Genomic DNA, 13,810 nt, shown 5'->3' on the forward strand with positions numbered 1-13,810 from the left:
CAATGCGAGGATTGAATTCAAATGGAAGTCCTGGTCGGAACTCAGAACTTCGACTGAAAATAATAGAAGAAAAACCCGAGCTGGAACTCGGATTTCCAAAAGAATGAAGGATTTCCAATGCGAGGATTGGATTCAAAAGGAAGTCCTGGTCGGAACTAGGAACTTCGACTGAAAAAATAGAAGCAAAACCCGAGCTGGAACTCGAATTTTCGAAGAAATGAAGGATTTCCAATGCGAGGATTGGATTCAAAAGGAAGTCCTGGTCGAAACTCAGAACTTTGACTGAAAATAATAGAAGAAAAACCAGAGCTGGAACTCGGATTTCCAAAGAAATGAAGGATTTCCAATGCGAGGATTGGATTCAAAAGGAAGTCCTTGTCGGAACTCAGAACTTCGACTGAAAATAATAGAAGAAAAATCCGAGCTGGAACTCGGATTTCTAATGGAATGAAGGATTTTCAATGCGAGGATTGGATTCAAAAGAAAGTCCTGGTCGGAACTCAGAACTTCGACTGAAAATAATAGAAGAAAAACCCGAGCTGGAACTCGGATTTCCAAAGAAATGAAGCATTTCCAATGCGAGGATTGGATTCAAAAGGCAGTCCTAGTCGAAACTCAGAACTTCGACTGGAAATAATAGAAGAAAAACCCGAGCTGGAACTTGGATTTCCAAAAAGATGAAGGATTTCCAATGCGAGGATTGGATTCAAAAGGAAGTTCTGGTCGGAACTCAGAACTTCGACTGAAAATAATAGAAGAAGAACTCAAGCTGAAACTCAGATTTCCAAAAGAAAGAAGCATTTCCAATGCGAGGATTGGATTCAAAAGAAAGTCCTGGCCGGAACTCAGAACTTCAACTGGAAATCATAAAATAAAAACCAGAGCTGGAACTCGGATTTCCAAAGAGATGAAGGATTTCCAATGCGAGAATTGGATTCAAAAGGAAGTCATCGTCGGAACTCAGAACTTTGACTGAAAATAATAGAAGAAAAACCTGAGCTGGAACTCGGATTTCCGAAGAAATGAAGGATTTCCAATGCGAGGATTGGATTCAAAAGGAAGTCCTGGTCGAAACTCAGAAGTTCGACTAAAAATGATAGAAGAAAAACCCGAGATGGAACTCGGATTTCTGAAGAAATGAAGGATTTCCAAAGCGAGGATTGGATTCATAAGGAAGTCTTGGTCGGAACTCAGAACTTCGACTGAAAATAATAGAAGAAAAACCCGAGCTGAACTCGGATTTCCAAAGAAATGAAGGATTTCCAATGCGAGGATTGAATTCAAAAGGAAGTCCTGGTCGGAACTCAGAACTTCGACTGAAAATAATAGAAGAAAAAACTGAGCTGAAACTCGAATTTCTAAAAGAATGAAGGATTTTCAATGCGAGGATTGGATTCAAAAGGACGTCCTGGTCGGAACTCAGAACTTCGACTGAAAATAATAGAAGAAAAAACCGAGCTGGAACTCGGATTTCTAAAAGAATGAAGGATTTCCAATGCGAGGATTGGATTTAAAAGGAAGTCCTCGTCGGAACTCAGAACTTCGACTGAAAACAATAGAAGAAAAACCTGAGCTGGAACTCGGATTTACAAAGAAACGAAGGATTTCCAATGCGAGGATTGGATTTAAAAGGAAGTCCTGGTCGGAACTCAGAACCTCGACTGGAAATAATAAAAGAAAAACCCGAGCTGGAACTCGGATTTCCAAAAGAATGAAGGATTTCCAATGCGAGGATTGAATTCAAAAGGAAGACCTGGTCGGAACACAGAACTTCGACTGAAAATAATAGAAGAAAAACCCGAGCTGGAACTCGGATTTCCAAAAGAATGAAGGATTTCCAATGCGAGGATTGGATTCAAAAGGAAGTCCTGGTCGGAACTGAGAACTTCGACTGAAAATAATAGAAGAAAAACCCGAGCTGGAACTCGGATTTCCAAAAGAATGAAGGATTTCCAATGCGAGGATTGGATTCAAAAGGAAGTCGTGGTCGGAACTCAGAACTTCGACTGAAAATAATAGAAGAAAAACCCGAGCTGTAACTCGGATTTCCAAAGAAATGAAGGATTTCCAATGCGAGGATTGGATTCAAAAGGAAGTCCTTGTCGGAACTCAGAACTTCGACTGAAAATAATAGAAGAAAAATCCGAGATGGAACTCGGATTTCTAATGGAATGAAGGATTTTCAATGCGAGGATTGAATTCAAAAGAAAGTCCTGGTCGGAACTCAGAACTTTGACTGAAAATAATAGAAGAAAAACCCGAGCTGGAACTCGGATTTCCAAAGAAATGAAGCATTTCCAATGCGAGGATTGGATTCAAAAGGCAGTCCTCGTCGAAACTCAGAACTTCGACTGTAAAATAATAGAAGAAAAACCCGAGCTGGAACTTGGATTTCCAAAAAGATGAAGGATTTCCAATGCGAGGATTGGATTCAAAAGGAAGTTCTGGTCGGAACTCAGAACTTCGACTGAAAATAATAGAAGAAAAACTCAAGCTGAAACTCGGATTTCCAAAAGAATGAAGGATTTCCAATGCGAGGATTGGATTCAAAAGAAAGTCCTGGCCGGAACTCAGAACTTCGACTGGAAATAATAAAATAAAAACCAGAGCTGGAACTCGGATTTCCAAAGAGATGAAGGATTTCCAATGCGAGGATTGGATTCAAAAGGAAGACCTGGTCGAAACTCAGAACTTCTACTGAAAATAATAGAAGCAAAACCCGAGTTAGAACTCGGATTTCCAAAAGAATGAAGGATTTCCAATGCGAGGATTGGATTCAAAATGAAGTCGTGGTCGGAACTCAGAACTTCGACTAAAAATAATAGAAGAAAAACCCAACCTGGAACTTGGATTTCCAAATAAATGAAGGATTTCCAAAGCAAGGATTGGATTCAAAAGGAAGTCCTGGTCGGAACTCAGAACTTCGACTAAAAATAATAGAAGAAAAACCCGAGCTGAAACTCGGATTTCCAAAAGAATGAAGGATTTCCAAAAGAATGAAGGATTTTCAATGCGAGGATTGGATTCAAAAGAAAGTCCTGGTCGGAACTCAAAACCTCGACTGAAAATAATAGAAGAAAAACCCGAGCTAAAACTCGGATTTCCAAAAGAATGAAGGATTTCCAATGTGAGGATTGGATTCAAAAGGAAGTCCTGGTCGGAACTCAGAACTTCGACTGAAAATAATAGAAGAAAAACCCGAGCTGGAACTCGGATTTCCAAAGAAATGAAGGATTTCCAATGTGAGGATTGGATTCAAAAGGAAGTCCTGGTCGGAACTGAGAATTTCGACTTAAAATAATAGAAGAAAAACCCGAGCTGGAACTCGAATTTTCAAAGAGATGAAGGATTTCCAATGCAAGGATTGGATTAAAAAGGAAGTCCTGGTCGGAACTCAGAACTTCGACTGAAAATAATAGAAGAAAAACCCGAGCTGGAAATCGGATTTCTAAAAGAATGAAGGATTTCCAATGCGAGGATTGGATTCAAAAGGAAGTCCTGGTCGGAACTCAGAACTTCTACTGAAAATAATAGATGAAAAACCCGAGCTGGAACTCGGATTTCCAAAGAAATGAAGGATTTCCAATGCGAGGATTGAATTCAAAAGGAAGTCCTGGTCGGAACTCAGAAATTCGACTGAAAATAATAGAAGAAAAACCCGAGCTGGAACTCGGATTTCCAAAAGAATGAAGAATTTCCAATGCGAGGATTGGATTCAAAAGGAAGTCCTGGTCGGAACTGAGAACTTCGACTGAAAATAATAGAAGAAAAACCCGAGCTGAAACTCGGATTTCCAATGCGAGGATTGGATTCAAAAGGAAGTCTTGGTCGGAACACAGAACTTCGACTGAAAATAATAGAAGAAAAACCCGAGCTGGAACTCGGATTTCCGAAGAAATGAAGGATTTCTAATGCGAGGATTGGATTCAAAAGGAAGTCCTGGTCGGAACTCAGAATTTCGACTGAAAATAATAGAAGAAAAGAACGAGCTGAAACTCGGATTTCCGAAGAAATGAAGGATTTCCAATGCGAGGATTGGATTCAAAAGGAAGTCCTGGTCGAAACTCAGAACTTTGACTGAAAATAATAGAAGAAAAAACCGAGCTGGAACTCGGATTTCTAAAAGAATGAAGGATTTCCAATGCGAGGATTGGATTCAAAAGGAAGTCCTCGTCGGAACTCAGAACTTCGACTGGAAATAATAGAAGAAAAACCCGATCTGGACCTCGGATTTACAAAGAAATGAAGGATTTCCAATGCGAGGATTGGATTTAAAAGGAAGTCCTGGTCGGAACTCAGAACCTCGACTGGAAATAATAAAAGAAAAACCCGAGCTAGAACTCGGATTTCCAAAGAGATGAAGGATTTCCAATGCGAGGATTGGATTCAAAAGGAAGTCTTGGTCGGAACTCAGAACTTCGACTGGAAATAATAAAAGAAAAACCCGAGAAGGAACTCAGATTTCCGAAGAAATGAAGGATTTCCAATGCGAGGATTGAATTCAAAAGGAAGTCCTGGTCGGAACTCAGAACTTCGACTGAAAATAATAGAAGAAAAACCCAAGCTGGAACTCGGATTTCCAAAAGAATGAAGAATTTCCAATGCGAGGATTGGATTCAAAAGGAAATCCTGGTCGGAACTCAGAACCGCGACTGGAAATACTAAAAGAAAAGCCCGAGCTGGAATTCGGATTTCCAAAGAGATGAAGGATTTCCAATGCAAGGATTGGATTCAAAAGGAAGTCCTGGTCGGAACTCAGAACTTCGACTAAAAATAATAGAAGAAAAACCCGAGCTGCAACTCGGATTTCTAAAAGAATGAAGGATTTCTAATGCGAGGATTGAAATCAAAAGGAAGTCGTGGTCGGAACTCAGAACTTCGACTGAAAATAATAGAAGAAAAATCCGAGCTGGAATTCGGATTTCCGAAGAAATGAGGGATTTCCAATGCGAGGATTGGATTCAAAAGGAAGTCCTGGTCGGAACTCAGAACTTCGACTGAAAATAATAGAAGAAAAACCCGAGCTGGAACTCGGATTTCCAAAAGAATGAAGGATTTCCAATGCGAGGATTGGATTCAAAAGTTAGTCCTGGTCGGAACTCAGAACTTCGACTGAAAATAATAGAAGAAAAACCCGAGCTGGAACTCGGATTTCTAAAGAAATGAAGGATTTCCAATGCGAGGATTGGATTCAAAAGGAAGTCCTAGTCGGAACTTAGAACTTCGATTGAAAATAATAGAAGAAAAGACCGAGCTGAAACTCGGATTTCCGAAGAAATGAAGGCTTTCCAATGCGAGGATTGGATTCAAAAGGAAGTCCTGGTCGGAACTCAGAACTTCGACTGAAAATAATAGATGAAAAACCCGAGCTGGAACTCGGATTTCCAAAGAAATGAAGGATTTCCAATGCGATGATTGAATTCAAATGGAAGTCCTGGTCGGAACTCAGAACTTCGACTGAAAATAATAGAAGAAAAACCCGAGCTGGAACTCGGATTTCCAAAAGAATGAAGGATTTCCAATGCGAGGATTGGATTCAAAAGGAAGTCCTGGTCGGAACTAGGAACTTCGACTGAAAAAATAGAAGCAAAACCCGAGCTGGAACTCGAATTTTCGAAGAAATGAAGGATTTCCAATGCGAGGATTGGATTCAAAAGGAAGTCCTGGTCGAAACTCAGAACTTTGACTGAAAATAATAGAAGAAAAACCAGAGCTGGAACTCGGATTTCCAAAGAAATGAAGGATTTCCAATGCGAGGATTGGATTCAAAAGGAAGTCCTTGTCGGAACTCAGAACTTCGACTGAAAATAATAGAAGAAAAATCCGAGCTGGAACTCGGATTTCTAATGGAATGAAGGATTTTCAATGCGAGGATTGGATTCAAAAGAAAGTCCTGGTCGGAACTCAGAACTTCGACTGGAAATAATAGAAGAAAAACCCGAGCTGGAACTTGGATTTCCAAAAAGATGAAGGATTTCCAATGCGAGGATTGGATTCAAAAGGAAGTTCTGGTCGGAACTCAGAACTTTGACTGAAAATAATAGAAGAAGAACTCAAGCTGAAACTCGGATTTCCAAAAGAAAGAAGCATTTCCAATGCGAGGACTGGATTCAAAACAAAGTCCTGGCCGGAACTCAGAACTTCGACTGGAAATCATAAAATAAAAACCAGAGCTGGAACTCGGATTTCCAAAGAGATGAAGGATTTCCAATGCGAGAATTGGATTCAAAAGGAAGTCATCGTCGGAACTCAGAACTTTGACTGAAAATAATAGAAGAAAAACCTGAGCTGGAACTCGGATTTCCGAAGAAATGAAGGATTTCCAATGCGAGGATTGGATTCAAAAGGAAGTCCTGGTCGAAACTCAGAAGTTCGACTAAAAATAATAGAAGAAAAACCCGAGATGGAACTCGGATTTCCGAAGAAATGAAGGATTTCCAATGCGAGGATTGGATTCATAAGGAAGTCTTGGTCGGAACTCAGAAGTTCGATTGAAAATAATAGAAGAAAAACCCGAGCTGAACTCGGATTTCCAAAGAAATGAAGGATTTCCAATGCGAGGATTGAATTCAAAAGGAAGTCCTGGTCGGAACTCAGAACTTCGACTGAAAATAATAGAAGAAAAAACCGAGCTGAAACTCGAATTTCTAAAAGAATGAAGGATTTCTAATGCGAGGATTGGATTCAAAAGGAAGTCCTCGTCGGAACTCAGAACTTCGACTGGAAATAATAGAAGAAAAACCCGATCTGGAACTCGGATTTACAAAGAAATGAAGGATTTCCAATGCGAGGATTGGATTTAAAAGGAAGTCCTGGTCGGAACTCAGAACCTCGACTGCAAATAATAAAAGAAAAACCCGAGCTAGAACTCGGATTTCCAAAGAGATGAAGGATTTCCAATGCGAGGATTGGATTCAAAAGGAAGTCCTGGTCGGAACTCAGAACTTCGACTGAAAATAATAAAAGAAAAACCCGAGATGGAACTCAGATTTCCGAAGAAATGAAGGATTTCCAATGCGAGGATTGAATTCAAAAGGAAGTCCTGGTCGGAACTCAGAACTTCGACTGAAAATAATAGAAGAAAAAACCAAGCTGGAACTCGGATTTCCAAAAGAATGAAGCATTTCCAATGCGAGGATTGGATTCAAAAGGAAATCCTGGTCGGAACTCAGAACCGCGACTGGAAATACTAAAAGAAAAGCCCGAGCTGGAATTCGGATTTCCAAAGAGATGAAGGATTGGATTCAAAATGAAGTCCTGGTCGGAACTCAGAACTTCGACTAAAAATAATAGAAGAAAAACCTGAGCTGGAACTCAGATTTCTAAAAGAATGAAGGATTTCGAATGCGAGGATTGAAATCAAAAGGAAGTCCTGGTCGGAACTCAGAACTTCGACTGAAAATAATAGAAGAAAAATCCGAGCTGGAATTCGGATTTCCGAAGAAATGAGGGATTTCCAATGCGAGGATTGGATTCAAAAGGAAGTCCTGGTCGGAACTCAGAACTTCGACTGAAAATAATAGAAGAAAAACCCAAGCTGGAACTCGGATTTCCAAAAGAATGAAGGATTTCCAATGCGAGGATTGGATTCAAAAGGAAGTCCTGGTCGGAACTCAGAACTTCGACTGAAAATAATAGAAGAAAAACCCGAGCTGGAACTCGGATTTCTAAAGAAATGAAGGATTTCCAATGCGAGGATTGGATTCAAAAGTAAGTCCTAGTCGAAACTTAGAACTTCGATTGAAAATAATAGAAGAAAAGACCGAGCTGAAACTCGGATTTCCGAAGAAATGAAAGATTTCCAATGCGAGGATTGGATTCAAAAGGAAGTTCTGGTCGGAACTCAGAACTTCGACTGAAAATAATAGATGAAAAACCCGAGCTGGAACTCGGATTTCCAAAGAAATGAAGGATTTCCAATGCGAGGATTGAATTCAAATGGAAGTCCTGGTCGGAACTCAGAACTTCGACTGAAAATAATAGTAGAAAAACCCGAGCTGGAACTCGGATTTCCAAAAGAATGAAGGATCTCCAATGCGAGGATTGGATTCAAAAGGAAGTCCTGGTCGGAACTAGGAACTTCGACTGAAAAAAATAGAAGCAAAACCCGAGCTGGAACTCGGATTTTCGAAGAAATGAAGGATTTCCAATGCGAGGATTGGATTCAAAAGGAAGTCCTGGTCGGAACTCAGAACTTTGACTGAAAATAATAGAAGAAAAACCAGAGCTGGAACTCGGATTAACAAAGAAATGAAGGATTTCCAATGCGAGGATTGGATTCAAAAGGAAGTCCTTGTCGGAACTCAGAACTTCGACTGAAAATAATAGAAGAAAAATCCGAGCTGGAACTCGGATTTCTAATGGAATGAAGGATTTTCAATGCGAGGATTGGATTCAAAAGAAAGTCCTGGTCGGAACTCAGAACTTCGACTGAAAATAATAGAAGAAAAACCCGAGCTGGAACTCGGATTTCCAAAGAAATGAAGCATTTCCAATGCGAGGATTGGATTCAAAAGGCAGTCCTAGTTGAAACTCAGAACTTCGACTGGAAATAATAGAAGAAAAACCCGAGCTGGAACTTGGATTTCCAAAAAGATGAAGGATTTCCAATGCGAGGATTGGATTCAAAAGGAAGTTCTGGTCGGAACTCAGAACTTCGACTGTAAATAATAGAAGAAGAACTCAAGCTGAAACTCGGATTTCCAAAAGAAAGAAGCATTTCCAATGCGAGGATTGGATTCAAAAGAAAGTCCTGGCCGGAACTCAGAACTTCGACTGGAAATCATAAAATAAAAACCAGAGCTAGAACTCGGATTTCCAAAAAGATGAAGGATTTCCAATGCGAGAATTGGATTCAAAAGGAAGTCATCGTCGGAACTCAGAACTTTGACTGAAAATAATAGAAGAAAAACCTGAGCTGGAACTCGGATTTTCGAAGAAATGAAGGATTTCCAATGCGAGGATTGGATTCAAAAGGAAGTCCTGGTCGAAACTCAGAAGTTCGACTAAAAATAATAGAAGAAAAACCCGAGATGGAACTCGGATTTCCGAAGAAATGAAGGATTTCCAATGCGAGGATTGGATTCAAAAGGAAGTCTTGGTCGGAACTCAGAACTTCGACTGAAAATAATAGAAGAAAAACCCGAGCTGAACTCGGATTTCCAAAGAAATGAAGGATTTTCAAAGAAATGAAGGATTTCCAATGCGAGGATTGAATTCAAAAGGAAGTCCTGGTCGGAACTCAGAACTTCGACTGAAAATAATAGAAGAAAAAACCGAGCTGAAACTCGGATTTCTAAAAGAATGAAGGATTTTCAATGCGAGGATGGATTCAAAAGGACGTCCTGATCGGAACTCAGAACTTCGACTGAAAATAATAGAAGAAAAAACCGAGCTGGAACTCGGATTTCTAAAAGAATGAAGGATTTCCAATGCGAGGATTGGATTTAAAAGGAAGTCCTCGTCGGAACTCAGAACTTCGACTGAAAACAATAGAAGAAAAACCCGAGCTGGAACTCGGATTTACAAAGAAACGAAGGATTTCCAATGCGAGGATTGGATTTAAAAGGAAGTCCTGGTCGGAACTCAGAACCTCGACTGGAAATAATAAAAGAAAAACCCGAGCTAAAACTCGGATTTCCAAAGAGATGAAGGATTTCCAATGCGAGGATTGGATTTAAAAGGAAGTCCTGGTCGGAAGTCAGAACTTCGACTGGAAATAATAAAAGAAAAACCCGAGATGGAACTCGGATTTCCGAAGAAATGAAGGATTTCCAATGCGAGGATTGAATTTAAAAGGAAGTCCTGGTCGGAACTCAGAACTTCGACTGAAAATAATAGAAGAAAAACCCGAGCTGGAACTCGGATTTTCAAAAGAATGAAGGATTTCCAATGCGAGGATTGGATTCAAAAGGAAATCCTCGTCGGAACTCAGAACCTCGACTGGAAATAATAAAAGAAAAACCCGAGCTGGAATTCGGATTTCCAAAGAGATGAAGGATTTCCAATGCAAGGATTGGATTCAAAAGGAAGTCCTGGTCGGAACTCAGAACTTCAACTGAAAATAATAGAATAAAAAACCCGAGCTGGAACTCGGATTTCTAAAAGAATGAAGGATTTCCAAAGCGAGGATTGAATTTAAAAGGAAGTCCTGGTCGAAACTCAGAACTTCGACTGAAAATAATAGAAGAAAAACCTGAGCTGGAATTCGGATTTTCGAAGAAATGAAGGATTTCCAATGCGAGGATTGGATTCAAAAGGAAGTCCTGGTCGGAACTCAGAACTTCGACTGAAAATAATAGAAGAAAAACCCGAGCTGGAACTCAGATTTCCAAAGAGATGAAGGATTTCCAATGCAAGGATTGGATTCAAAAGGAAGTCTTGGTCGGAACTCAGAACTTCGACTGAAAATAATAGAAAAAAAACCCGAGCTGGAACTCGGATTTCCGAAGAAATGAAGGATTTTCAATGCAAGGATTGGATACAAAAGGAAGTCCTGGTCGAAACTCAGAACTTCGACTAAAAATAATAGAAGAAAAACCCGAGTTGGAACTCGTATTTTTGAAGAAATGAAGGATTTCCAATGCGAGGATTGGATTCAAAAGGAAGTCCTGGTAGGAACTCAGAACTTCGACTGAAAATAATAGAAGAAAAACCCGAGCTGGAACTCGGATTTCCAAAAGAATAAAGGATTTCCAATGCGAGGATTGGATTCAAAAGGAAGTCCTGGTCGGAACTCAGAACTTCTACTGAAAATAATAGATGAAAAACCTGAGCTGGAACTCGGATTTCCAAAGAAATGAAGGATTTCCAATGCGAGGATTGAATTCAAAAGGAAGTCCTGGTCGGAACTCAGAACTTCGACTGAAAATAATAGAAGAAAAACCCGAGCTGGAACTCGGATTTCCAAAAGAATGAAGGATTTCCAATGCGAGGATTGGATTCAAAAGGAAGTCCTGGTCGGAACTGAGAACTTCGACTGAAAATAATAGAAGAAAAACCCGAGCTGGAACTCGGATTTCCAAAAGAATGAAGGATTTCCAATGCGAGGATTGGATTCAAAAGGAAGTCTTGGTCGGAACACAGAACTTCGAATGAAAATAATAGAAGAAAAACCCGAGCTGGAACTCGGATTTCCGAAGAAATGAAGGATTTCTAATGCGAGGATTGGATTCAAAAGGAAGTCCTGGTCGGAACTCAGAACTTCGAGTGAAAATAATAGAAGAAAAGACCCAGCTGAAACTCGGATTTCCGAAGAAATGAAGGATTTCCAATGCGAGGATTGGATTCAAAAGGAAGTCCTGGTCGGAACTCAGAACTTCGACTGAAAATAATAGAAGAAAAACCCGAGCTGGAACTCGGATTTCTGAAGAAATGAAGGATTTCTAATGCGAGGATTGGATTCAAAAGGAAGTCGTGGTCAGAACTCAGAACTTCGACTGAAAATAATAGAAGAAAAGACCGAGCTGAAACTCGGATTTCCGAAGAAATGAAGGATTTCCAATGCGAGGATTGGATTCAAAAGGAAGTCCTGGTCGGAACTCAGAACTTCGACTGAAAATAATAGATGAAAAACCCGAGCTGGAACTCAGATTTCCAAAGAAATGAAGGCTTTCCAATGCGAGGATTGAATTCAAAAGGAAGTCCTGGTCGGAACTCAGAACTTCGACTGAAAATAATAGAAGAAAAACCCGAGCTGGAACTCGGATTTCCAAAATAATGAAGGATTTCCAATGCGAGGATTGGATTCAAAAGGAAGTCCTGGTCGGAACTGAGAACTTCGACTTAAAATAATAGAAGAAAAACCCGAGCTGGAACTCGAATTTCCAAAAGAATGAAGGATTTCCAATACGAGGATTGGATTCAATAGGAAGTCCTGGTCGGAACTAGAACTTTGACAATGCGAGGATTGGATTCAAAAGGAAGTCCTGGTCGGAACTCAGAACTTCGACTAAAAATAATAGAAGAAAAACCCGAGCAGGAACTCGGATTTCCAAAGAAATGAAGGATTTCCAAAGAAATGAAGGATTTCCAAAGAAATGAAGGATTTCCAATGCGAGGATTGAATTCAAAAGGAAGTCATGGTCGGAACTCAGAACTTCGACTGAAAAAAATAGAAGAAAAAACTGAGCTGAAACTCGGATTTCTAAAAGAATGAAGGATTTCAAATGCGAGGATTGGATTCAAAAGGACGTCCTGGTCGGAACTCAGAACTTCGACTGAAAATAATAGAAGAAAAAACCGAGCTGGAACTCGGATTTCTAAAAGAATGAAGGATTTCCAATGCGAGGATTGGATTCAAAAGGAAGTCCTCGTCGGAACTCAGAACTTCGACTGGAAATAATAGAAGAAAAACCCGATCTGGACCTCGGATTTACAAAGAAATGAAGGATTTCCAATGCGAGGATTGGATTTAAAAGGAAGTCCTGGTCGGAACTCAGAACCTCGACTGGAAATAATAAAAGAAAAACCCGAGCTAGAACTCGGATTTCCAAAGAGATGAAGGATTTCCAATGCGAGGATTGGATTCAAAAGGAAGTCCTTGTCGGAACTCAGAACTTCGACTGAAAATAATAGAAGAAAAATCCGAGCTGGAACTCGGATTTCTAATGGAATGAAGGATTTTCATTGCGAGGATTGGATTCAAAAGAAAGTCCTGGTCGGAACTCAGAACTTCGACTCAAAATAATAGAAGAAAAACCCGAGCTGGAACTCGGATTTCCAAAGAAATGAAGCATTTCCAATGCGAGGATTGGATTCAAAAGGCAGTCCTAGTCGAAACTCAGAACTTCGACTAGAAATAATAGAAGAAAAACCCGAGCTGGAACTTGGATTTCCAAAAAGATGAAGGATTTCCAATGCGAGGATTGGATTCAAAAGGAAGTTCTGGTCGGAACTCAGAACTTTGACTGAAAATAATAGAAGAAGAACTCAAGCTGAAACTCGGATTTCCAAAAGAAAGAAGCATTTCCAATGCGAGGATTGGATTCAAAAGAAAGTCCTGGCCGGAACTCAGAACTTCGACTGGAAATCATAAAATAAAAACCAGAGCTGGAACTCGGATTTCCAAAGAGATGAAGGATTTCCAATGCGAGAATTGGATTCAAAAGGAAGTCATCGTCGGAACTCAGAACTTTGACTGAAAATAATAGAAGAAAAACCTGAGCTGGAACTCGGATTTCCGAAGAAATGAAGGATTTCCAATGCGAGGATTGGATTCAAAAGGAAGTCCTGGTCGAAACTCAGAAGTTCGACTAAAAATAATAGAAGAAAAACCCGAGATGGAACTCGGATTTCCGAAGAAATGAAGGATTTCCAATGCGAGGATTGGATTCATAAGGAAGTCTTGGTCGGAACTCAGAACTTCGACTGAAAATAATAGAAGAAAAACCCGAGCTGAACTCGGATTTCCAAAGAAATGAAGGATTTCCAATGCGAGGATTGAATTCAAAAGGAAGTCCTGGTCGGAACTCAGAACTTCGACTGAAAATAATAGAAGAAAAAACCGAGCTGAAACTCGAATTTCTAAAAGAATGAAGGATTTCCAATGCGAGGATTGGATTCAAAAGGAAGTCCTCGTCGGAACTCAGAACTTCGACTGGAAATAATAGAAGAAAAACCCGATCTGGAACTCGGATTTACAAAGAAATGAAGGATTTCCAATGCGAGGATTGGATTTAAAAGGAAGTCCTGGTCGGAACTCAGAACCTCGACTGCAAATAATAAAAGAAAAACCCGAGCTAGAACTCGGATTTCCAAAGAGATGAAGGATTTCCAATGCGAGGATTGGATTCAAAAGGAAGTCCTGGTC

Source organism: Nuphar pumila, chromosome 11 (genome assembly GCF_984573655.1).
Source record: "Nuphar pumila chromosome 11, dmNupPumi1.hap1.1, whole genome shotgun sequence".
Taxonomy (NCBI): domain Eukaryota; kingdom Viridiplantae; phylum Streptophyta; class Magnoliopsida; order Nymphaeales; family Nymphaeaceae; genus Nuphar; species Nuphar pumila.